This window comes from Gymnogyps californianus, chromosome 5 (assembly GCF_018139145.2).
Source record: "Gymnogyps californianus isolate 813 chromosome 5, ASM1813914v2, whole genome shotgun sequence".
NCBI lineage: Eukaryota > Metazoa > Chordata > Aves > Accipitriformes > Cathartidae > Gymnogyps > Gymnogyps californianus.
The window spans coordinates 41,356,309-41,379,104 of record NC_059475.1 but is presented as its reverse complement, the minus strand read 5'-3'; the positions used below and the strand labels follow the sequence as shown (position 1 = coordinate 41,379,104).

Below are 22,796 nucleotides of genomic sequence, written 5' to 3'. Positions count from 1 at the left end.
TGATATAAGCCACTTTTAACTAAGGAAAGGTGTCATTTTTAAGCAAGATGCAGCACCATGTTGTGTATGTGCTAAACATAACATCAAGAAGGTATGGCAGAGTTTTCGCTTGCTTTGTCACTTACAATTGTGGTACCAAACAACACCAAAATCATTAGGCAGCAGGCTATCAGTCCTGCACTAAGCCTGGCCTAGCTGCAAAGCTAAACTCTATCACTTGAAAGAGAAGACAGGAGGTAAGTCACACTCCCTGCCCTTACCTCCTAGCTGTGGCACTCCTATGTCCACAGCTAGGTGAGCAGAGCAGATAGTCGCATATGAGGAAACAAACTATGGGACTCTGAAGAAGAGTATGTGGAAGAGCAGACAGACAGAGAAAAGTGTCTCTGCCTGCAAGAATGCACCTGAGGCTTGGGGGAGGGGGACACCAGCCATTTTGCAATGCACACTGCTTCGCAAGAGAAAGCTCAAAGACAGGCCCCCGCAAGATCAGCCAGAAGCATTAAGAGGCCCGAGAAACTCCTATTTTCAAATATGTCTCCCAAAGTCTTCTGAGCTGAATTCTAAACATTAGCAGAGAATGCCATATTATTAGCAACTAATAAATACTAAAGTAGTTAATCACCTACCATTATTTAGTAATCGTTGCTGCACAGGAACTTGTAGATGGGTCCCTAGCCAAGAAAATCACTTACAGATAAATACTCTGAGTATTTCTGAACACCTTCCGAAATTGCTTTCCGAACCTAAAAATGTTTACCATCTGCAGACCTAACATGGCTGAAGCAGAAATGTTGTCTGAAAGACTCTACAGAATTGCTCATAACCAACAACTATTTAAGCAGCTGCAAACAATGCCAACAGGGAAAGTAAGAATGTTTTCCCACAGTCCTTTACTCACTCTGTAATGTTGTCTAGATGCAACAGTTTACAGACCAGTATTTTTCCAGGGTTAGTTTCAATTACCATAGTCTTGTGATAATGTTTGTAAATTAGCTGGCCAAGCGAAGAAAAGCACATATGAAAAAAAAAAAGGCCATCACACTCTAGTCAGCTTTGCAGGGTGTATGAATACATCAACAGAAAGTTACCGTGACCTCTGCAGCAGATCACAGAGTAAATTCAAACACATTAGATATCACTGAAATGGTTTGTAGGATGACTTTTGAACGCACAGCACTTTCAAATATCAAAGACCATGATTCCAAGGAAGTTACAGCTCTGGATTCAGGTTACTGCTGACAGTAATTTTTTATACCGAGTCATCCCTCACTTCACACTTTTTGAGAACCAAAACTTGGCATTGGAAAATATTTAGTATGGTATCCAAATTCCAAGACCTATCAGCACATCAGTAATTACAGCTCTACCCAAAACATACCAGAATAACAATTCAACCATTTTCACTTCAAGAACCAGGAAAAAAATCCAATGTTGATGTAGCTTAAGGTAATGTTGTTACTTCTCATTCAATATTTACCAAGAGGTATCTTTTTCACTTAAACAAGCATAAGAAATCTTCTCTTCAAATCAAAATCCTTTTTAGAAACTAAACCAGATACAGAGTATACCAATGTCATCAACTATTTCAATTCATCAAAGTCTGCTGAGGTCCTAGCCACTTAATGTGTCCTGTCCTCTTTACTAACATGCCAATATTCTTGCCTTCACAAGTGCTAGTAATCTTAATTAAGTAACTGTACTTGAAATCTTATTTATAAATAAGGGTAAATACAATGCTCTCTGGTAAAATTCTGCAAGCACCATCCAACGCCAGGGAAAAAAAAAGATTCAGATTGCTTATCAGGAAATAAGCTCAATCAAGCAGTAACAAGACAGTAAAGGACAATGCCTTGAAATGCCTTCAACAGTGACACTCTGACTGAAAAGGAATACAGTTTAAGTGGTATGGTGATTAGTCATGCTAGGTAAATGAAGGATGAGAATGGATTACCCCAACCGCTCTTCATTTCAGATTCGGTTTGTATGATGGCCAACTACCATCCCTAAAGGAGTTAGGTAGCCTAGATAATTCTTTGCATACAAAAGCAAAGTAATCAATTTATAAAAAAAGAGAAAAAAACCTGACTGCTCAACTTCATATTACAAATCAATGTAAAACTGTGTTTAAAAACAGAAGTTCAAAGCTCTTAGTTCTTACTAAGTTTACTAAATTTCTCCTATTAATAACAATACTCTGAAGACCACCAGTGTATTACCCAAAATTAAATCAAGGCCTAAACTTTATTTCTAAATTCAAAACAAAACATCATTCTTTAGCTGGAATCTAGCATTCCGGGGGGCATCTATTATCATTGTTGCTGTTCACAAAAAACAAACACACAAAAACCAAACCAACCTACACAAATTAGATCAAGGTACAATAAACAGGTAAACTGCAAAGGTTCAAATTATCAGCATTGCACTAGCCTGAACTTAGGCCTCTCGAGTTACTTATCTACGCGTTTCTGAATATCTGAGAGCATTCAATATAGGTTCAAAGCCTGTATTTTAACAGCAAAGGAAATAGTACAGGTTTACAGGAACAGTAAATTCTTAATTCTTTGCGCACAGGAGAAGCTCCTACTAAAGACATGCATAGCGCTCACAGAAGTTTCTTAGTACAAGGCTACCTGATGAGGCTTATTTACAAAGTTATTCAGGAAGAACACAAAAGAACTAATGGAGAAATTTTACAAAGGGGATCCAAGAAAGAACTGATAAAAATAGAAGACAGAGAAAGAAGCAGGTGAGGAAGGAGGGATCAAGGCAAGGGTGGAAAAAGGGCTAAAATGCATTTGCTGCAAAAAGAAAAATTTACATCCTGGCAGCAGCATCTTCAACAAATTTCACTGATCCACATATCTGGATCATTTTGTGTTATCTTGCTTCATGAGGAACTGCAGTATAGAATCCAGGACCCGACATCATAAGTTTTGAGACTTAATTCAAAACCGTAGTTTGTTGTTTAACCTTGTACAAGCCATATGTGTAATTTTTACCTGTGTAAAATGAGAACACTGGTTACCCACTTCTTTTTTAAATTGTGAAATGAGCAAGTGAAAAGGCATATTTAAGCAGCAAATAATATTCTGCATAATAATTAGCCAACTTAAATAAATTAATGCCAAGATGCAACAATATACACATTTCCAAAATTGTGCATGCAGGTATTGGGTTTACTTTTTTAAATGCAAGCATTCTTCTGTTATGCTTGTATGTCAACTGATGCAGAACTGCAAAAATGTGTGGGAATTGTAACTCAAAACCAAAGAACAACTCTAATTTACCACAAAATGTAATGTGCAGAATTAGCCGCAGATTAATTACTTCAGCTTCCGATAGGTGTTAGTGGCTAGAAAAGCACAGTTAACACTCAAATTCAAAATAACTTCACTACAGTTGCTTCAGATTTTCCTGCGAGGAATTTTGAACTTTTTTTTCTTTAAATATTTCATTAAAATCCATAAATATAAAGAAGTGATGAGAGGGTTCAACCAATAATCTGTAAAACGTAATACCCTTAAAAGTACTTTTTAAAACTGTTGAAAAAACCATGAATATTCCAGCTCGCTTACACTGACCTTTAGGCTAAAAATTCTCAGGGGAAAAAAGAAAAAAAAAACCAAACAAAAAACGATTAATAGTTTTGTGCATCCATTAAGATAGAAATAACACAGATACAGGGGGGAAAAAAAATCCTGACAGTCCTAATACAGAATTCCCAGTGTTGTTGGGACTACCTGGAACGAAACTTTTTCTTACAGTTATGAGTACGGTGGAGTACTTCAAAAGCAACGGGAAGCTTCGGTCAAATACCGCGTTATTTCCTTCAGACACCTAGTTAAAGCGGACAGAGACACGAAGTCGGGCCGCGCTGGGCGGGCAGGGCCGGCCCGAGCACCCCGGGACAGGCACGCTTACGAAGCCCCCTAGCGGCGATGCGGCCGCCAGCGGAACACGGGAGTTCTCGCCGGTACGGCGAACTCTCCTCCCAAGCGAGGCAGGCTCCTTTCCGCAGCATTCCTTCGTTATCGCACAGCAAGAATGCATCACGGGCTTCACTCTCGTAGGTACGTCATGTCCACAAGCGTGGCTGTTTCCACTTCGCTCACCGACATAACTATGCCAGCAGAACTTAATGCCGAATACTTGGCTTCACAAACTTCCATTCTTTCAGTAAAGGTCAGAGAGCATCGTCCCTGAAGGATGCCTTATATGTGTAATCTTAAGAACACACCACATACTAGTCTACTAAAAGTAGCGATGTGGAGTGTTCTGAAGTTTTATGCAAAATATTCCTGAAGGACGCCAGTACATGGGATTTCTCTTCTGTTAAGAAAGTACTTGTGGAAGTCTTAAGATACCGTCAGCATCCTTTTAATATCTTTATTAAATGGAACGGAATTATTTTTGCACCATCTACTCAAATAACAAGTCCCAAAGGGGAAACTTATACAGAACAATCTATTATTATGATCAGTGCTTTTCTTTCCTACAAAGTTTGCACACGGAAAAACACCTACGGCTTTAGGAAAGCACATTTTATCTTTAACCTCAAAAACATGTGTAGCATTTGATTCTGTTAGTGCTAAATATAGCATTTTAAAACAATTTAGTCTGAGCCTAAAGTATTTAATTGGATTATGTTACACATGCAACACCTTAGCTAAAATAAAGTCCAGTACCAGGGAGTGGTAGGCATTTGGTTCCAATTATTTACATTTTTACAACACTAGCAGCTGCTTTATATAGGGATACTTTAAAAAAAAAAAAAATTGCATACTATTTAAGCTCAGTATGTTCCAAGCTTAGAAGCAACTTGTTATACTAAGACAAGCTAGTGATAATGTAACAAATGCTTAAACAATTTCTGATACTTTAAGTACTATAGACTCTTTTAAAAAAACTACTGTATTTACATCATACTTCCTAAGCTCTAGTACCATTTTCAGCAGAGTACCATAAATAGAATTTTAAGAATTTTAGCACTTCTTTAAAATAATTTTCAAAGAAGCACAAAGGAAAATAAACCCTTATAAAAATGCACCTGGATGAGTATTTGTAATATGCTCAGTTTAGATATGTACTATCAATTTAAGATACGTATGGGTTTTTTGAGAAAGCACTTAACTCTGGTCACTGATGTCACTGCTGAAAACAGCTGTCATACTGGAGAACCTTAGAAAGGTAAGACAGCACAACAGAAAAAAAGCTACCTATGAATTCCTCATTCATTTATGAAATACGTATACAAGTATCAGTGCTGCAACTGGCTTCAATACACAGGTTTAAAATGGACGTCCAACTGACCAGCAAATGCTGTTCTCTCTTTACGGTTTTTACTCTGCAGTGTAGAGTTGTTCAATTTCTGTCAAGGATCTTTATTAAGAAAAAAAAAAATCCCCCAGTTATCTGCACGACACTAAACTAAAGAATACACACATACCCCCACAGGCCTATTTTGGTCTAGATTAAAAACATTTCCCTCCTACTTATTAAGGAAATATTCCAAGCTGATATCAAAAGTGATACAGGAGAGGGCAAAAGGGGGGGTACAGAGGAAGGGTGGGGTGGATTCTGGGGGGAAGGTGACAAGTATGTCTTCCTTTTATAAGTAAATGGTCTTTCTTCTATTTTTAATTAAAACAGTGTTTTATACTCCTTATGTCCTATATTTACAACACCGTGGCATTAATATCTGTGTATCTCTGGTGCTTTCCTTGGGTGGAGAGTCTAAAGGTTATGCCGGTTGAAGGGATTCAAAATGCTTGAAAGCTGCAACACTGCAACTGGCTACCCTATTTCAAAGCCTTAAAATCCACCTGGTGGAAAAACAGAAATGCACACACATCATTAGGAGAGTGAAGTTTTCTGAAATTTAATATCGAGCAATATTTGAAGGTGAAAGGAAGGAGGAGAGGAATTGACAACTGTTCAAATTTAGTAGAGAAGGAAAAGAACAGAGAAGACAAGAATGAGTAGAAGGAGGCAATGAGGAGGAAAAGAAGTACAGAGAAAGGAGAACAGAAAAGGGGGGGGGAAAGGCAGTGGGAATGGAAGAAGGGCGGAAGCTAAAGGAGTAGGGGGAAGAAGGGAATGAGGAAGGAAGAAGAGAGGAGCAGGGAAGCTCCCCTTCCTGCCTTCCTCCCTCCCTGGAGAGCCGTGACCAGCTGGCAGCCTCGTACAGCAGGCTCAGACCCTCCCATTGCTCAGGCCTTCATCACCTGTCTGGGACCAGGCACTCCGCTCCCTGCCCTTCTTGCCTCCCCTCCCTCGCGTGGAGGTGCCGAGGGGGCCGAGCGCGGGGGGAGCAGGAGGGGGGGCCGGTTCCCCTCTCCCCACGCCAGCCCCAGCCCTTTGAACTGGTTGCAGCCAGCGGCCGCCGCACCAGCTCGCCGGGCTACAGCCGCCTCCTCCCCCCCGCTCCCCTTCCGCCTGCCGGGCCGGCCGCCCCGCTCCGGGCCGGCGGGCCGAGCCAGGACCCACGGGACCGGATTCCTCCCCTCACCTCGCGCCGTCGGGATCCGGCTCCTCGGCGGCGGCGGGAGCGGCAGCATTCCCGGGACGCTCTCTCCACGCCGGCGCCCCCGGCGGCTTTTCCTCCCCGCGGGGCTCTCTCCGCTCTCCGGCCCGCAGCTCCCGAGCGCTCCCGGCCGCCGCAGCCCCCGTCCCACCTCTCCGTTCCCTCCCCGGCGCTCTCGGCTCAGTAATGGCGGCCGCCGAGCTTCCCCGGCTCTCGCTTCGCTGACGGAGTCTCTCTCTCCCCCTAACTTTACCTCAGCAGCTTCCCTCCCCTCCCCCCTCCCTCCCGCCGCCGCGGCTCAGCGCGCGCCCGCCCGGCCAGCTGCGCGTGCGCGGGGAAGCGCCTCTTCCTGCTGCCGCTGGATTCCCTGGGAAGCCTGGGAGAGTGCGCGCGGCCGGCCGCCAGCTGCGCGCGCACGCGCGCCGCTCCGCCTCCCCTCCCCGGCCCGTGCGGGCGCGCGCGCCGGATGCCTCGCTTGTGCCCCGGTGGCCGCACGGGTAGCGCGGGGAGGCGGGAGGCGGCGGGCCGCCGGTTCTAGTCCCGCCTCGGACAGCGAGGCAGGCCGGGACGCCGCGGCGCTCCCTGCGTGAGAGCGGCTCCGAGGTGTGGCCGTCCGCACGGCGCGTAGGCGGCGACGGGGCTCGTTCCCGAGCGCGGCCCGCTCCGCGGAGGGGACGGAGGCAGCTGGGGCACAGCCTGTGCTCTCGCCCAGCGGCGGTGCCTCCAAGGGAGGAAAATGGCGGTTGGCGGGGATGGAATTAAAAGATGCGAGAATGTTGCGTTGGTCAGCCCTGTTCCCCCTGCTGCTCTCCCGCTAGGCTGCCTGTAACTTTTCACAATGTTTCCCAGGTTTAGCCAGTGTAACACAGCACTTCTTCTGGTTTTTAGTCATTAAAAAAGTGAGGAGTGGCAGCAGAGCCCTCTCTGTGGCCTACACATGTAACGTCCGCCTGCAAGGGAGGCATAGGACGTTGCTTCGCAAATGATACCAGCTGCCTTGACAATTCAGGAGTCAGGTTAAGCAACCAAATGTCATGCGTGCTTTTCAGCGGTATCCCCGCATGCCACCATTTTGCAGGTGGCTAGCGGGACGTGAAATCCCTCTCCCACTCTCAGAGGCCTCCTGGGTTGTAGTTAAGGCCTGTGAGGCACTCGCGCAGTGATGGTGTTCCGAAGCGGCCAGCGCGGCTATTTGTGTTTCTGCCTTTGGAGCTGGGTTTCCACAGGCAGTGGTAGGTGAGGCATGGGACACGGCAAAAAAACTAGTAAGTAGGTGTTAATCTATTCTATCCACTGCAGGGGACAGGGCATCTGTGGGCATCATGCACGTACACCTTATTTCTGCGTATGCAGCAATGCATATTCTATGCATCATTTATTACCAAACATTGTTTTCATGTATACATACAAAGCAACATATTAATATTTTACTAGCACCCTTATTCCTGGCGCAGTCCAAGTTTTGAGTGTTTTACTTGTAACCATAATATTTAATAACAATATGGTTCATTCTGTGCAATTTTACATATTACATGCACATCTTAAAGTTTTACATCTGAAAATTAGGCAATTAAAAGGTTTAAAAATTCATATCCTTTCTAAAGACACATTGCCTGTAAACTTGAATTTTTGACAAAATTCTAACTAGCTAAACCTTTTTGTGTTAAATTTGAGTGAGCAGCCGTGTGTTGTCGCTGCCGTACAGGAGAGTATTTCTAGAAATACTCATCTTAGGTAGGTCCACACTAAAGAGATGTAAAACTATTTGACACTGCAATCGCAGCATCTGCTCAAGAGTTTTTGCGGTCACATCCTAGTTCTCAAAAAAAAAAAAAAAGGCAAGCTAAACAAGCCTAAAATCAGAACTTAATTTTAATTTGAATTGCCTGATTCTGATTTTTATTTTCTTGTATTTTTTTGTTCAAAATACGTACCTTGGGGTGTTAAAGCGCCATTTCACATTACCAGAATCAAAACCTTATACTCATATGAAAAAAAAATCTTTTGAGATTTCTTAGCGTAATAAAATCAAAATTTAAAAGAGTGAGTTCTGTATCCTTCTGAAACTCCGCATAGGTATTAATTACCTTAAGCAGTTAATGAATTTTCGTAAAGTTCCATCATGCAGAAGACCTTTCACGTAGAAGACTTCTCATGTAGGAATTGATTGTATCACTTACTTTGATCCTGATCTGAGACAAAAAAACCCTCAGCAAAGCAAGTAGGCTTACGTAGGTATAGATGTAAAAAAAAAAAGTTTAATGAAGCAGGACATAAGCTTGGGAACAGCAGGAAACCTTTCCCAGCAAGCTCAAACCTGAAGCATGCAAGGACAGTGAGGAGTGCTTCAGTTAGAAGCGGATGGCAACACCATTAGTTACAGGGAGGGTGGAGGTACTCTCTTCACAAGGATGCACAGCGACCGGACAAAAGGCAACAGGCGCGAATAGCTTCCTATGATGTTAGTCCCCAGCAGACACACCATCGGCTCCAAAAGCAGTCCTCAGTGAAAGAAAGGAACAGGTTTAGATCAGCTAATTCTTCTTCCTCTGACCCTAAATATTCCCCAAAAAATTAGTATAATAGAGGAAGACTGTAAGGTCAGAAATTGATTTTCATATAAATTTCCTCACTTCAGATTACCGCAATTAGAGGAAACTGATGTGCAGAAACTCCATTTGCTTGTTGCCTTCCAGGAAGCATGCAAAGTTCTGGCAGGCTACAGTAGGCAGCTTGCTATGATTTTGCAGAGATTATTAAACCCTTTGATTTTGGATAAAGCTACAAAAAGTCAAGAATTATGGCCAATGAACCAGCAAGCAGGGTTATAAGCAGATTTATGAGACAGTGTTTTTCCTAGACTCTATGAAATTTATAAGCTTTGTAGTTTAATGTTAACTATTGGGTAGAGATATACGCATAGCCCATTTCAGATGCATATTAAGAAGACATGCAAGGTTTATAAAGTTTCAAAGGGAAAGTGTTGAGAAAATTGCAAATCCATGAGAAAACAGTAGATATACAGGTAGTTTTATGCCCTTATGAGAGCATAATAATTAGAGCTATAAGGCTACTTAAATTTTTCATGTCACTAATGAAGCAATAAGATAAATGAAAACAATTCAATCAAAGTATTTTTAATGTAAAATTTTATTAAAATAGTTCCAAAATATTTGTGAATATTTGTCAGAAGAAATCCTTCAAAAAATGTTTTTCATGACTGAGAATTCAGGGAGCATTATAACTTAGAGAAGGCATAAAAATAAAGTCTAATAATGAAATCCGATTAATAATTTAGCTAGATTAGTGTTTTGTTAACTATACAGAAAGACATTTCAGAGAAATGTTTTAGTAAACCTTGAGAAACTCGGAAGAAAGTCATTAAAGATGTGCAACATTTGTTATTTATAATGACTATTGTTATTTGAGTCTTTTTCTGTAGCAGATTTCCCCTTAGAAACACCCTCATTCTTCAACGGCTGATTATAAACACAAATAAAGTAAGCACCTTCTAGATATCTAGAAGCCTATGCAAGGCGAGCGAAGAATGGATAGTTTGCTTGTCTTACCTTTTGGACAGCAGGGCCCTAGGAATAGAAAATAACAACAGCATCAGCAATCCACCATTTCCCAGCCCCTTTCTGTCTTTTTCATTAAGCAGGGCCAAACGAGACAAAAGTTCATATCTCGCTTTCCCCATGCTTCTGGAGTTGGGGGATTTCAAACCACAAATCAGATCAGCAATGCACACACTTCTCATGGGTGCGGCATTTTCTTAATTACCTTTGCCTTCCATCATTGCTTTCTTTACACCACTTGGAAGTGCAAAGCAAGCAATCTTACCAGTGTACTGAACCAAAAATCAATGTGCTGTTGTTGGTTGTAGAACATGAAATCTGCACATACTATTTTACCACAAGCTGCTTTTCAGACCTCTTCCCCAACACCCCTCATTAAACAGCAGAACTGCCAGGTCTGTCTAACTTCAAGAAAAAGGCACTGTTTTGCATAAAGTTTAAGAATCAATGTTACAGCACCTTCTCTGTGAGAAAATCTTCACACACTTTAAAGTTGTTCTACTATTTACGCTCATGTTAATTCATTGCACTGTGTGTAAAAACGTTTGTATACAGGAAGAGAGGGCAAAATAGAAGCGTAAATACTTACACCATCCTCTCAAATTATTAAGGAAAACCTGTTTGGTTTCTAATAGGAATCATTTAGATAAATGCATTCACTTACTAAGAGACCCACATCACTGCATAATTCCGTGGTGATAAGGGGAAAGCTCACCAGCATTATTGGTTTCCTGGTCATCAGTACACCTGACAAAACAAATAGCAGGTACAATATTCCCCTTTCTTGACCTTTCTCCTAATCTCCACCCTTGTTCTTGTTTGGGAGTTCGGGTTTTGGAGTTGTGTTTTTTTAAAACAAATCTTTTATTAATTTTAAAATTTAATACTACATTGATCACCATTTTTTATTAATTTGGATGATCTGCCATTTCAAAAGGAACGTCAGGAGCATGATCAGTGATTGCACTGAACCTGGCTTATGCAAAATCAAGCATTTTTTCCCTGCAATACTCTTAAGGATTCTTCACATAAATACAAAAAGCTATTAATAGACAATCAGTTAGCCATAGACCACTGTTTGGGTTTCTAGAAGTCAATTATTTTGGAAATAAATTATGGAAGATTTTCTTCGCTTAAATTTTTATTGACTTTTTGTGCAGCAGAATGCTATTTTATCTATTAAAAACTGAAATGTAAATAAATATTTTAATATCTCAATGCACTGCATTGTACAAGTTGGCTATATGCAACATTGTTTCCTAAAATCATAATTTTGTTTAATGATTTCTGTGTCAAGAATATTATTATGTACATTTACAAAATTATGTACTTTTTTCTCATTCCATGGCTTCACTATGGTTTGGTTAAGTGTGAGTGACACAACCATCATTCTTTCCACACCTGTAAGAAAATCAGGTAGCATCCAAAGGGGGTTTTGTTGGTTTTTGTTTGTTTATTTTTTTCTCCCCACAAAATCCATTATTTTAGATGATATTGCCTAATAGCGGGCAGTGTGTAGGCAAACCATAGGAAAGGGAACTGAGCATGGTCAGTATCTCTACTCCTACTTAACAGGTTTTTTTGTCTTCTTATAGACGCCATCCACATCACTCCTGTGGACCAGCATGGTGCTATGTAACCATATTTCTACGTACTACCGGAAAAATATTCACTTCATAGGGGTGAAAAAAAAAGCAGTTTTGAAGGGGACTTTGAGGAGAGCATGTTGTACAAGAAAGCTCTTTTTCCTGTCCACCTGTAGTCCTGAGCAGGACACAAAAAATTCTGCTCGTGAAAGAGCAGTAGACTGAAATCTGCCATACAAAAGAAGTTGTCCCATGATTTAAGTTGGATCAAAACATCCATATCACACTCCAGTACAGGAATGACAGCTACCAGATTCACATGATCAGCTCTTTGTTCTGTGACTCCCTGCCTTTTTCTAAGCCATGCTAACGTTCCGCTCTGCCAATATGGAGCCCATGACCCCTAGCGACTGGAAAATCCCAGAGGAGTGCAGAAAGATCCAACAGAGTGTGGGAGAGAGACAGTGTGCAAAGACATGGAATCCAGTTCTGCTTCTAAAAATTAACTGGAAAAGAAAATTAGCCAGCCACCTTACATGTTTTAGTTTAGAAAAAGAAAGAAAAAAACCCTTTCAGGATAAGTTTAGCATTTATATATATACTAATGAAACCTAAACACTGAGGAGAGAGCTATTGCCTAGCTCTACATAGAGAAGGAAATAGCCAATTGTTTCAGTTTGGTGTTTTACTTATAATGAGCTAGTTTTAACTCCTGCTCCAAACCCCTGGCTGCTCTAGCCCAGCCTCACAGAAGCCTTGGCTTCAGCAGAGCACCGGGCCACCCACAGCACCCTGCACCCTTTGCTGGAGGCTTGCAACAGGCATGCCAGAAGCTACTGCTGTAACCCACGCAGGTCTGGACACCGGTTCCTATGGACTTCCTGATGATACCTCATTTCAGTGCAGGCGTCAGTCTCATGAAGGGAGAGGAGGATAGATTTTTATGAACACCTCCTCTTCTGTTGCTTGCTTGCTTGTTGAAATCAGTGAGTGAAGCATCAGGAGCTGCTGAGAAGAGATTATACTTATCACAGGTGAACAAGAAGAGGGCTGCGAGGAGAAGATACCAGAAAAGACTCCTGGGGACAAGGTCATAAAGGAGGCTTGCTTTGCTATCATCACGTCTCCCTGTGTGCTTTCAGACAACTCAGGCTTTTCTGTTTAGAGGCACATTGGTTGTAGGAGTAAGGAGAGAAGAGAGAGTTGGGAGTAAGAAGATTTTCTTGATTGCATTCTGCTAAGTAATTAGTATCGATATGTTTTTGTTTCAGATGCCGCAGGGATAATAGAGCTTTAGGAAATGGGTGGATTTCAGTTGCCAGTTTGCTTTACAGCTATAATTGAGGATTTCTTTTTCTAAAAGGGGGAAAAAAAAGGTGCTAAATGTGCCTCGGGAGAGGTGATGGAAAATATTATGACACTAGTCAAGATGATTGCAAACACGGTAAGGCTGAAATGTGTTCAGCTGACCTAACTAAGCATGAATAATACATTGCTTCATTTGACTACAATATTACTGGTCAAATTCCAAACATATCAAGGTGATTTCAATAACCAAGTTGTTGTAGTATCAGATACTAACAGTTTAGATGTTACAAGAAAAATATGCTAAAATATTAAGTTTCCAAAGGAACAGTACTAAGCATTGTGTTTCAAAGCAGTCTTCCTTATAGGGCAAGCACCTTTCCTTCTCTAATAAAAAGTTGTCAGAGATTGCAGTTTTTTAATATCACAAGAAGAGCAGTTTCCTCCAAATTACAAACATGTACAAAAATCTGAGGAGATTTAAAGGCAACAAATTCTATGGGAAGGAGAAGGGAGGACGCTCATTTTACCAACAGATTACAATTAGAAAGTGATCACACTGTTGATTATATTGACTTCTACTATTGAAACTCTCCTTGTAAAGATATTTTACTTATTTAGAAATTGTCTTGAATAGCAAATCTAATAGAAATAAAGGATGTTCACCAACTACCAAGAAGTTGATTGTAGGCTGCAATACTTTCAAGCCAAATTACAATTATAGGGCTGTACCTCCCTGTGCCTTCCCTCCCCGGATGTAAAGGGAGAGCTAGGAAAGAAGTGTGCTGGAAAGGATTGCCGGATCTTGCGTTAAAAGTTGGAGAGGGTGAATAGGCTTTTGTTTTGTATAGGTATCAGAATTCTGGGCACAGGCAAACAAATACAGCTATGAAATACCTCCTCTGGAAACCTACTGTTTGTGCATATGTGTTCAGTTTCTTCACCAAAAGTGTATGTGGCTCTTTTTTTCAGTGTGAAGAACACAGAACAGCCATTATTTTCCTAATAGGTGCTAAGTGCCTTCAATAGATACGCAGTTCTGTTCTTTTGCCCGGTGGTATGAATCCAGTATGTAGTCAGATGAGACTACATTAGGTGAATTCAGGCCCTTTGAGCTCATAGTAAGTTTACAAAACATTAAGAACATTTATTCCTAAAACTTGGGTTCTGAGCTATGACTCTGAAATGGGCTCTATATGCCTATGCCAAATACTTTACATCTAAATCACACATTAAAACACATATGCATGAAAATAGTCGGTTGAGCAAAGATGTCTTAAAAGGTGTTGCCAAATAAAAGCCCAAGGTATTATGCACCTACAATAAACAGGAAAAAGATGTTTTGTTGTCATTGTAAAATGAGTTAATAGATTTGTATGAACACATTTAAATGCAAATCTAAATTTATTAATGTAATGGAATTTTTGACATTATGTTGTACACCTCTCCTAAGGTAATTTCTGCCGTGAAGTATAACAGCCCAAATTTGCAACAAAAAAAAGCAAAACCTTGGGATCTTTAAATCCTTGGTGTGAAGAATGTGTTTTGGAGTCCTGGACAACAGCAAGCAAATACAACTATGGAATATATCCTCTAGAAACCTATTGTTCCTGTACATGTGTTCTATTTTTTCACCAAAAGTGTATGTGGCTCTTTAGCCTGTGTGAAGAATGCAGAACAGCCATGTTTTCATAATAGATGTTAATTGCCTTGAGTAGATAGGCAATTCTCTTCTTTTGCCCAGTGGTACGAATTCAGGGTAACAGGTCTATTCTTCCCATTCTCTATATATAGACTTTACAGATTGCAGTCAAGGGAAATAATCTACTGAGTAGGAACAATTTACATGCATATACATTTATGGGAACTGTCCCAATAAAGAACAACATAGACATTTTTCTCATTTAGTGTCTGAAAGTCATTCTTTGCCATTTTTTTCAGGTGCACTTTTTTCTTGGTGATTTTCTTAGTTCCCATTGTTTCTTCCTCGGTAATTTTTACACTGTCTTTTCCAATTGCATGATTTTTTTTTTTTTTTTTTTTTAATATTGGTAAAGCTGAGAAAAGTCATAGGGTAAAATTTTGATCTGGTTGGCATGAATGGCAAAATTTCCATTGACTGTCCAAAAGCTGCGATTTACCTGACTGGGTGTTGCAGGAACAAGTAGTGGCAGAGTACCTTGTGTAGATATGCTGTGCTGACAAAAGGAAGTTTAAAAAGAGCCAGAGGAGAGGTTCCTTTCAGGTGGTTCTTTCATATTTAAAATCTTAAAATACTTTTCTCTTATAAAAATGACATGTTTACCTAGTTAATATGACAATCGGTGCTTCCACTGTGATCTTTTTTCCTACGTTCCTGCCTTTCCAGTTACATACGCGTGCACGCACACTCTCACGAGTACCACGTCAAATGGTACAGCAACTGGCTGAAAGGCTCTGCTAAGAAGGTTTTGTTACTAAACAGCTGCTCTCCTCCTTTAGATTTATTCATGAGCCTGCCAACTTCTTCCTCTTCTGACAGTGAATCTGTTGTGTACATGAAAGAGGTGTGGCACTCCTCTCTATCTTTGAACACATGAATAAGAGAAAATATGGTGTTTATTAAACAGTAGCTATCATTATTACCATTTTGTTATCTTATAATCGAATCCTTCTTTACAAAGTTTCATCTTAATAAGACTGAAAGGAAAACAGAAAATAATCTTGTTAAGTGATAGATGTATTTATGAACTATAAACCTGATTACATCAAACAACTAATATGGCACCAAATTACTTTTGCAATTAGGGGAATTTTTCTTTTTAGTAAAACAGAAAATTAAACACATTTCCGTCATTCTGGGTATTTTGAGGTAAATCAAGCATTTGAGCTATATTCATAACTTTCATATAGATTTGCCTATGTAAATCATTTAAATTAGAGAAGCTACAATGATGCTATCTTGTTAAAAAAGCAAAATGTTTTTTAAAAAAATCAGTCACTCTTCAACATTCATGTGTCTGAAATTTTGGACACTATAGCTATAAGCAAAAATAAGCACATTCCTCAGATTCCTGCTCACAAAAGTCATCTCTGCTCCTAGAAAGCTGCTTGGACTTCTCTTGTGCCTGGCAAACAAGTCAGATTTTTTAACAAAAAGAGTAAAATTACACAGGAAGTGGTTTCCATAATCAAGAAAATTGATAAATATTATTTACTCATAAAAATATATGGAAGGAATTTCAAAACTGCTAAATGTAATTTAATACAGTCCAGAAGTGAAGTAATTAATATTTTATAGAAATGTCTGTATTTCAAGACATATTAGTCACACAGATTGCATTTGGAAAGCTGACTAGTTGATTTTGCTCTTTGCTTTAAAAAAGAACATTTATTTTCACTTTTCTAAAAGCGTCATTTTAGCTTTGTCTGAAAAATAAAAGCAACCGTTCATTTCTATTTCCACTTAAATACGTTACCTGGAGTACTTAAAGAGTTGATGGGATAGCTAATGGTTGCCTTGTGTCAGAGGCTTGCCAGCTGCCGGGCAGGTCTTTTTTGCTGAGAAACACCCCACAGGAATCCATCCGTGTCCTTAGTCTTCACTGGGTTCAACTAAGTCTCCTGTTTAGTCAGTGGGATGTTTGCCAATAACTCCACTAGGATCCAGATTTCTCCCATCATGCATGTATACGATTCATTAATATAATAAGATGCAAGCAGTGAGTGGCGCATAATCCCCAGCAGAGCTGAGCCAAACCTACGTCAAGAATACAGATTCTTGAGTTCTTGTAGAAACAACTCTTGCCCAGATACTTACATGGTTTCCCCACCTTACATTGGGATATGCAACCCATTGTGGCCAAACAAGGAAAAAAATCAATTCTTCTGTCAGCTGTCAAAAACCCCTTTCTCCCTCAGAAGAGGTAACCAGATTCTCTGGCATTTGCCACACCTTTGTACGTCACATGAATTGCTAACATCTGCCTCAGGCTTTTAAAATTTCTTTCAAGAGCGCTCTGCAGGAGTTACAGTTGCTGGTCATGGTACAGAAGCATGTATTAGTTTTGCTGTTAGATAGCTATGTGGAATCAACAAATTGCTTAGGGCCAGATTTAAAAAATAGCAATACATATATAAAACAGGACACAAACATATCCAGAAAAACCCTATCAACCTACTGTCAGATCACTCTGTGTTGTATTGCCCAGTGCATTCCCTTAGGACTCCGATTCCAGTGCTGTAAACTATTTCGGTTCTTTTTTTTTTCTCTAGCGATTGTCTAACGTAGGATGGATAGGAAGACCAGTGTTTCAGCATCCTCCCTTACAGCTAGTGTCCCAACCACGGTGTCAGGCTCTTCTTTAGTCTCTTAGTAGTCATGTGAGTCTTTCCTTCCTTTCTGCCCGGTGGCACAGCTGGAATAGAAAACTCCAATGGAAACACTTGCCTCTTGTCCGTGGTGTGGTTTGGATCTTTCTGCGGAAATAGATAGAAGTTTGAATACTCTCCATTTGAAGAGAAAAGGTGAAGACAACATTGAACATATACATTTCTCTCTTTCCCTAGATGACTTTCCACTGTGCTCAAACTAAGAGGTGTAGTTGCATATCCTCTAAGGTAGCTTCCCTAACTTTCTTTGTGCATCTTTACATCACTCTCCATTCACCAGATGGTGCTTTGAATAGCAAGTCTGCATGAATTGCTAAGGGGAGCCTGAACATTTAGTCTGGTTTTGGATCCCATTCTTAGCACCAGGTGCCTTAAACTTACAAGTTGTGGCAACTAATTTATAGGTGCTTTTGGCTTTTACTGTAACTAATTCTTCATTTTTACAGCTCAGATTTTCAGCTCAGATCCACAAACAAATTGCAATGTCATCTCTCAGGTTATTGTTAGGCTTCATTAATTTCAGATCTGTAAGAAGCCTAGAAACCATCAGAAAAATGCAGAGTAGTACTCTTGCTATCATTATTTTTCTTTAAGATAATAGGTCTGAACATCCCTGTATGTGTTAACTTTGTACATGTTGTTAATTCTTTTGAGCCAAGTTCGACATGTGAAGTTTGTAAAGTTAAGCATATATTTCGGTGATTACAGGGTCACAGTTTCTCCCCGTGTAATGGATAAGAGGAAATGACATTAAAAGAAATAACATCCATCATTATTTTTCCATGCTTTTATTTTTTCTGGCATGCACTTAAATTCCAGGTAGGCACTTAATGACTAGATAGGTAGATAAAGTGGCTTTACTAAGATATGCCATATATAGCAGAATGATTATAGTTTCCATCTGTACATTAAGTCTACAGTAAACAATGCGTAGAGACCCCTAAAATACAAAAAGTTGTACTTTCTGGTTTCATTTTCTAAAAAGGAAGGTGCCTACCTTCTCTGATTTAATTTCAATTTGGTAGCTGTAAACTATAGATTGTGTTGTGAATTTCTTTAACAATCCTGACTGGACAATCTGAACAAAGAAAAGCTAGTAATGAATTTGCTTTAAAATAATTTGCAATAATTTGCAAAAAAATCGAGGACAGAATTTTTAGTAGGGCCTGTTGCAATAGGACAAGGGGTAATGGTTTTAAACTAAAAGAGGGTAGATTCAGACTAGATATAAGGAAGAAATTTTTTACGATGAGGGTGGTGAAACACTGGACCAGGTTGCCCAGAGAGGTGGTAGATGCCCCATCCCTGGAAACATTCAAGGTCAGGTTGGACAGGGCTCTGAGCAACCTGATCTAGTTGAAGATGTCCCTGCTCACTGCAGGGGGGGTTGGACTAGATGACCTTTAAAGGTCCCTTCCAACCCAAAGTATTCTATGATTCTATAAATTTATAAATGCATGTCTTTGTGAGATTATGGGAAAATTGATTCCTTTGCATATACATTTACCATTGTTTAGCGTTCTTTTTGGTTTGGTTTTTTTTTTTTCACTGAGTGGTTACTATATTCCCTTTCATTTGCTCTTATAGTTGAAGTGAGAATACTCTGAAAGCAAGTTGCTCTACTGCAGTTGTCATAAATCTTCAAAAAATCATGTGCTTAATATAACATTCATACTTCTGAGTAAATCAATAAGAAAATAACTACCAATTGTTTTCATTTCCAAAGTTACAAGATTCAACAGTAACTTGAGAAGTTAAGTCAGTAATATTCTAGTTTATCTATCATTTAAACAAATGTAATCTGTCAAATGATTGCAATATGTTCTCCTGTGTCAGGTAAGGTTTTTCCTTGGTTCTTGGTAGTTTTCAAAAATACCATAGTCGTCATCTTTGTTCTTCTTTTAAAAGTGCATTTTTAATACATGTTCCAGAAGTATGTAAATCTGTGGGGTTTTTTGAAGCATGATGATCTTAGGGCGTTTCAATAATGTATATACTGTTCTTATAGCCTTTTTCATTTTAGTATAAATGTCAGTAGTTTAATTCAGTTCAGACTATCTGTTTATTTTTATGCTGTAATCTAATTGAGCATTTTCACTCCATTTCCTCTCATTCGGATTCCTTGACTGTTCGTACTACAGATAGAGTGCTACCTTGATATGGATACTCAATTTTCAATTTATTTCTTTGAAACATAAGCTCTTTAACTCTCTCCCCTGTTTTCTAATTAAAGTCCTCCAATACATACTTCCTGAGGCTGAAGAAGTAGGTGCAGGCCTGGCATTAACAGGGGTAAACCCAGATCTAAACACCGCCTGCCTGGGAAGTGCTGCAAAAACTCACTAGCATTTCCTCAGCACTCAAAGTGATGCTTAATTCTGATGAGTAAGCCATTCTGATATGTAGCACCAGTAACATTGAAAATTACTCAGAGATAGGGCAAAGCATTCAGTTATAGGAATATTTCCTATTACTGAAATTGTAATGGGGATTTTAAAGTGAGGTAGTTCAGCTGTTCAAAATCTCTTGCTTCTCCTCACAATTAAGATTTTTAAATCAGTTGATGTCACTTTCAATATACTTTGAAAATAGTAACTTTTTTTGATATGGTACATTTTGAAAATAAATTGATTGACCAGGTAGCAGAAATACAATCCTGAAGAACTACTCGACCCTAAAGATTCCCTCAGTCCCTCCACATACATTGAGGGTCCTGTGACTGCTTGCAGCTCTTGCCCTTTAATATGTTGGCAGAGCCAGCAGAAAGTGCAGAAGTGGTACTAGGGAAAGTCAGCACAAAATGATACAATGTGAAGGAACCTGCTTTTGCTATATATTAAACGCCCATTTTCCTGAAAATGAAAACAGTATTTTCACTGGTCATAACATAGACCAAAAGCCTCTGATTGTCAAATCCAGTGTTTAGGACCAGGACTAATAACAAATTCCTAGATAGATCCATATATTACAGAGGAGTAATGACTTAATGCTACATTTTAAGTATTTCAACAGTACTATCAGCCATCAGCTTGCAACTGACCACGAGACCATTGCTATCGTAACATTTAGCCAATTTTGGCAAAATTCTCTTCTCATTTTAAAAGATCAGACAATACTGTGGATGAGTAAAGTAAAACTATATTCCAAAGTTCTCCAAACAAATTTTAAAGAATTTTTTCCACAAGTATTTCTTTTAAAATGCTAATAAAATCAGGTTTCTAGTGGGATTGCTTAAGACCTTCAAGGATCTATGCTGAACAAAGAAAACCTACTTTTTCAAAGAATTATCAGGAAAGAATTTCTATTCTTGTTTTTTAATCACTTTCAAAAATTATACAAGCCTGTAAAACCACATTCTGATACTGTCACCTCTAGCAGTTTTTACCCAGTATTTGACATTGACATAGTTTTCACAACTTTATTTTCAGAAATAGAAATAGTGAATGTCTCAAAAAAGAAAAAAAAACTGGCTCAAGCATAACCTGCTGAAGACGGCAGCACAGAATTACACTAAGAGAAAAGAGCAAAATACTTAACTAAAACCTTATTTGAACTCTAAGTAGGACAACATCCTTTTATATGTCAAAAAAGTGGTTAGCCCAGGAACTTGCTATCTCCTCCTGATAATCAGCAAGGTAAATAGTAAGAAACATTTTCTACTGTCTCCAGATTCCTAGAAGAAGGTGCATATTCCTTTCATATGAGGACTTTTTAGCCATGATGTAGAAATGTGACCTTTTTTGCTCCTACTTACAGTTTTTATCCAAGAACTCTTAAAACCTCCCAGCAGTACAAAATGCTCAGTAGCTGCTTTTGAGAGCACTTCACCTGGGATGCAAGCAACTGTGTATTTTTCAGTTCAAACAATTTTTTCTTGCAGCCCCCATAGCCTGGCAGTAGGGCTCTGTCCATGACCTACCGTCACAGCAGTATTTGTCAGGTTGAATTCTTCAGTCTGCTAAGCCTGGATTAAAGGGGATCTAAAGGTGTACAAATGACTAGGCTAAGAAGACTCTCTGGCCTTATTCCAGGCAGCCCCTGGCAGGCAGCAACCAATGGCCTCCCCTTCTTCCCGAAGCTACCTGAGGTCAAAGCAAGCCCCAACACGAGCTAGAATTCCTCCACGAAAGCAGAAAAACTACAGATCTTGCAACTAGCCACCAATCGTGGAGTGAAAGACACTCCTGGTTTACTCTTCCATCCCCAAACTAATCTTGACAAGTCCCTGTGGCAGGGACAGCAAGGAGAGACACGAAGCTGCCTTTGGGGCATCTCAGGATTCCTTCATGCCAAAGGTCCCCTTAATAGCACATTTAGAAATGCATTGGAGTTACTTTATGCCATTTTACCATGCACTGGGGATCTGTCAGGAAGATGTGGAGATTGCATCCGAAAGGTCAACAGACCTAAACCGTTCTTTTTTTAGTCGGCACTTGCTTACCTGGCAAGAGGTGACTCAGAAAAAGGATCAAGGTTCATGGCAGATAACATCTGAATGCAAGTTCCAGTGCAATGGTTTAAGGTAATCTTTGTACAGGCAGGGGATTACCCTCAGGGGGTTATCCACTCTAGCTGGCCCTGCTTTGAGCAGGACATTGTTCCAGACAAGGTCTGGAGATCCCTTCCAAACTACATGATTCTCCAATTTTACGAATATCAATCAGTATAATAACATTGCTAGTACTTCTGAACTCATATTTGGTAATGAAAGTACTAGAAGATCTATATACCCTTTCGGAATTTGCATTTTAAATCAGAAAGACTTTTGAAAAGAGTTGCAAGCTTGGGCAGAAGTTTGGAAAGCCTGTCTTACACTGTACTGTTTACTTCTCCAGTGTACGTCAGAAACAGAATAAGAGCTGACTTGTTTATGCTCTCTATGTATTTGCACTGGAGAAGATTTGGATAGTAAAGGACTCCTTAGTCTAGTAGTCAAGAGAATAATGATTATAGGTTGCTGATTTTTTTATTTCAGTAATCAATTCATTTGATGTGAAGTAGTATTTCAGAAGAACCAAGAAAATTACAAATTTCAGTACAAGGTGGCAAATGTGTCTGAAAAGAAAGAAAGAAGATCAATAGGAATGTGGAGAATTTTTAAGATATAAGAACATTTCAACATTTGCTAAATGTCTTTCAGAATTGCTTCAATTTTTTCATTAAGGCATTTTTAAAATGAATCTTTAAGCCTTTTCTGTAGCACTTCTAATGAGAAATTGAAAAATGTTTTAAAAGAAAAAAGCTTAAAAGAGCTTATTTAACCAGTTGAAGAAATAAATTAATTTTCTTTATAGAAAAGACATTGTGAATTAACCCAAACTATTCTTACTTTTTTTTGTCTCTTTGAAAATAAAAGCCAATCTGAATTTTCCCAATACGAGCTTCCACCTATATTTTATGCAGACTTACTGGCAGATTCGTGGAATTCTG

The 22,796-nt window shown here is 39.5% G+C and overlaps 1 protein-coding gene across 1 annotated transcript in view; it reads right to left on the bottom strand.

Annotated features, from left to right (window-relative positions):
- Positions 1-6,572, bottom strand: part of ARHGAP5 (Rho GTPase activating protein 5) — a 49,749-nt gene extending 43,177 nt beyond the window's left edge. Inside the window, exon 1 of the mRNA XM_050897130.1 lies at positions 6,512-6,572. The gene's annotated coding sequence lies outside the window, so the exon portion shown is untranslated. The remainder of the gene's footprint in view (positions 1-6,511) is intronic.
- Between the last annotated feature and the right edge of the window lie 16,224 nt (positions 6,573-22,796).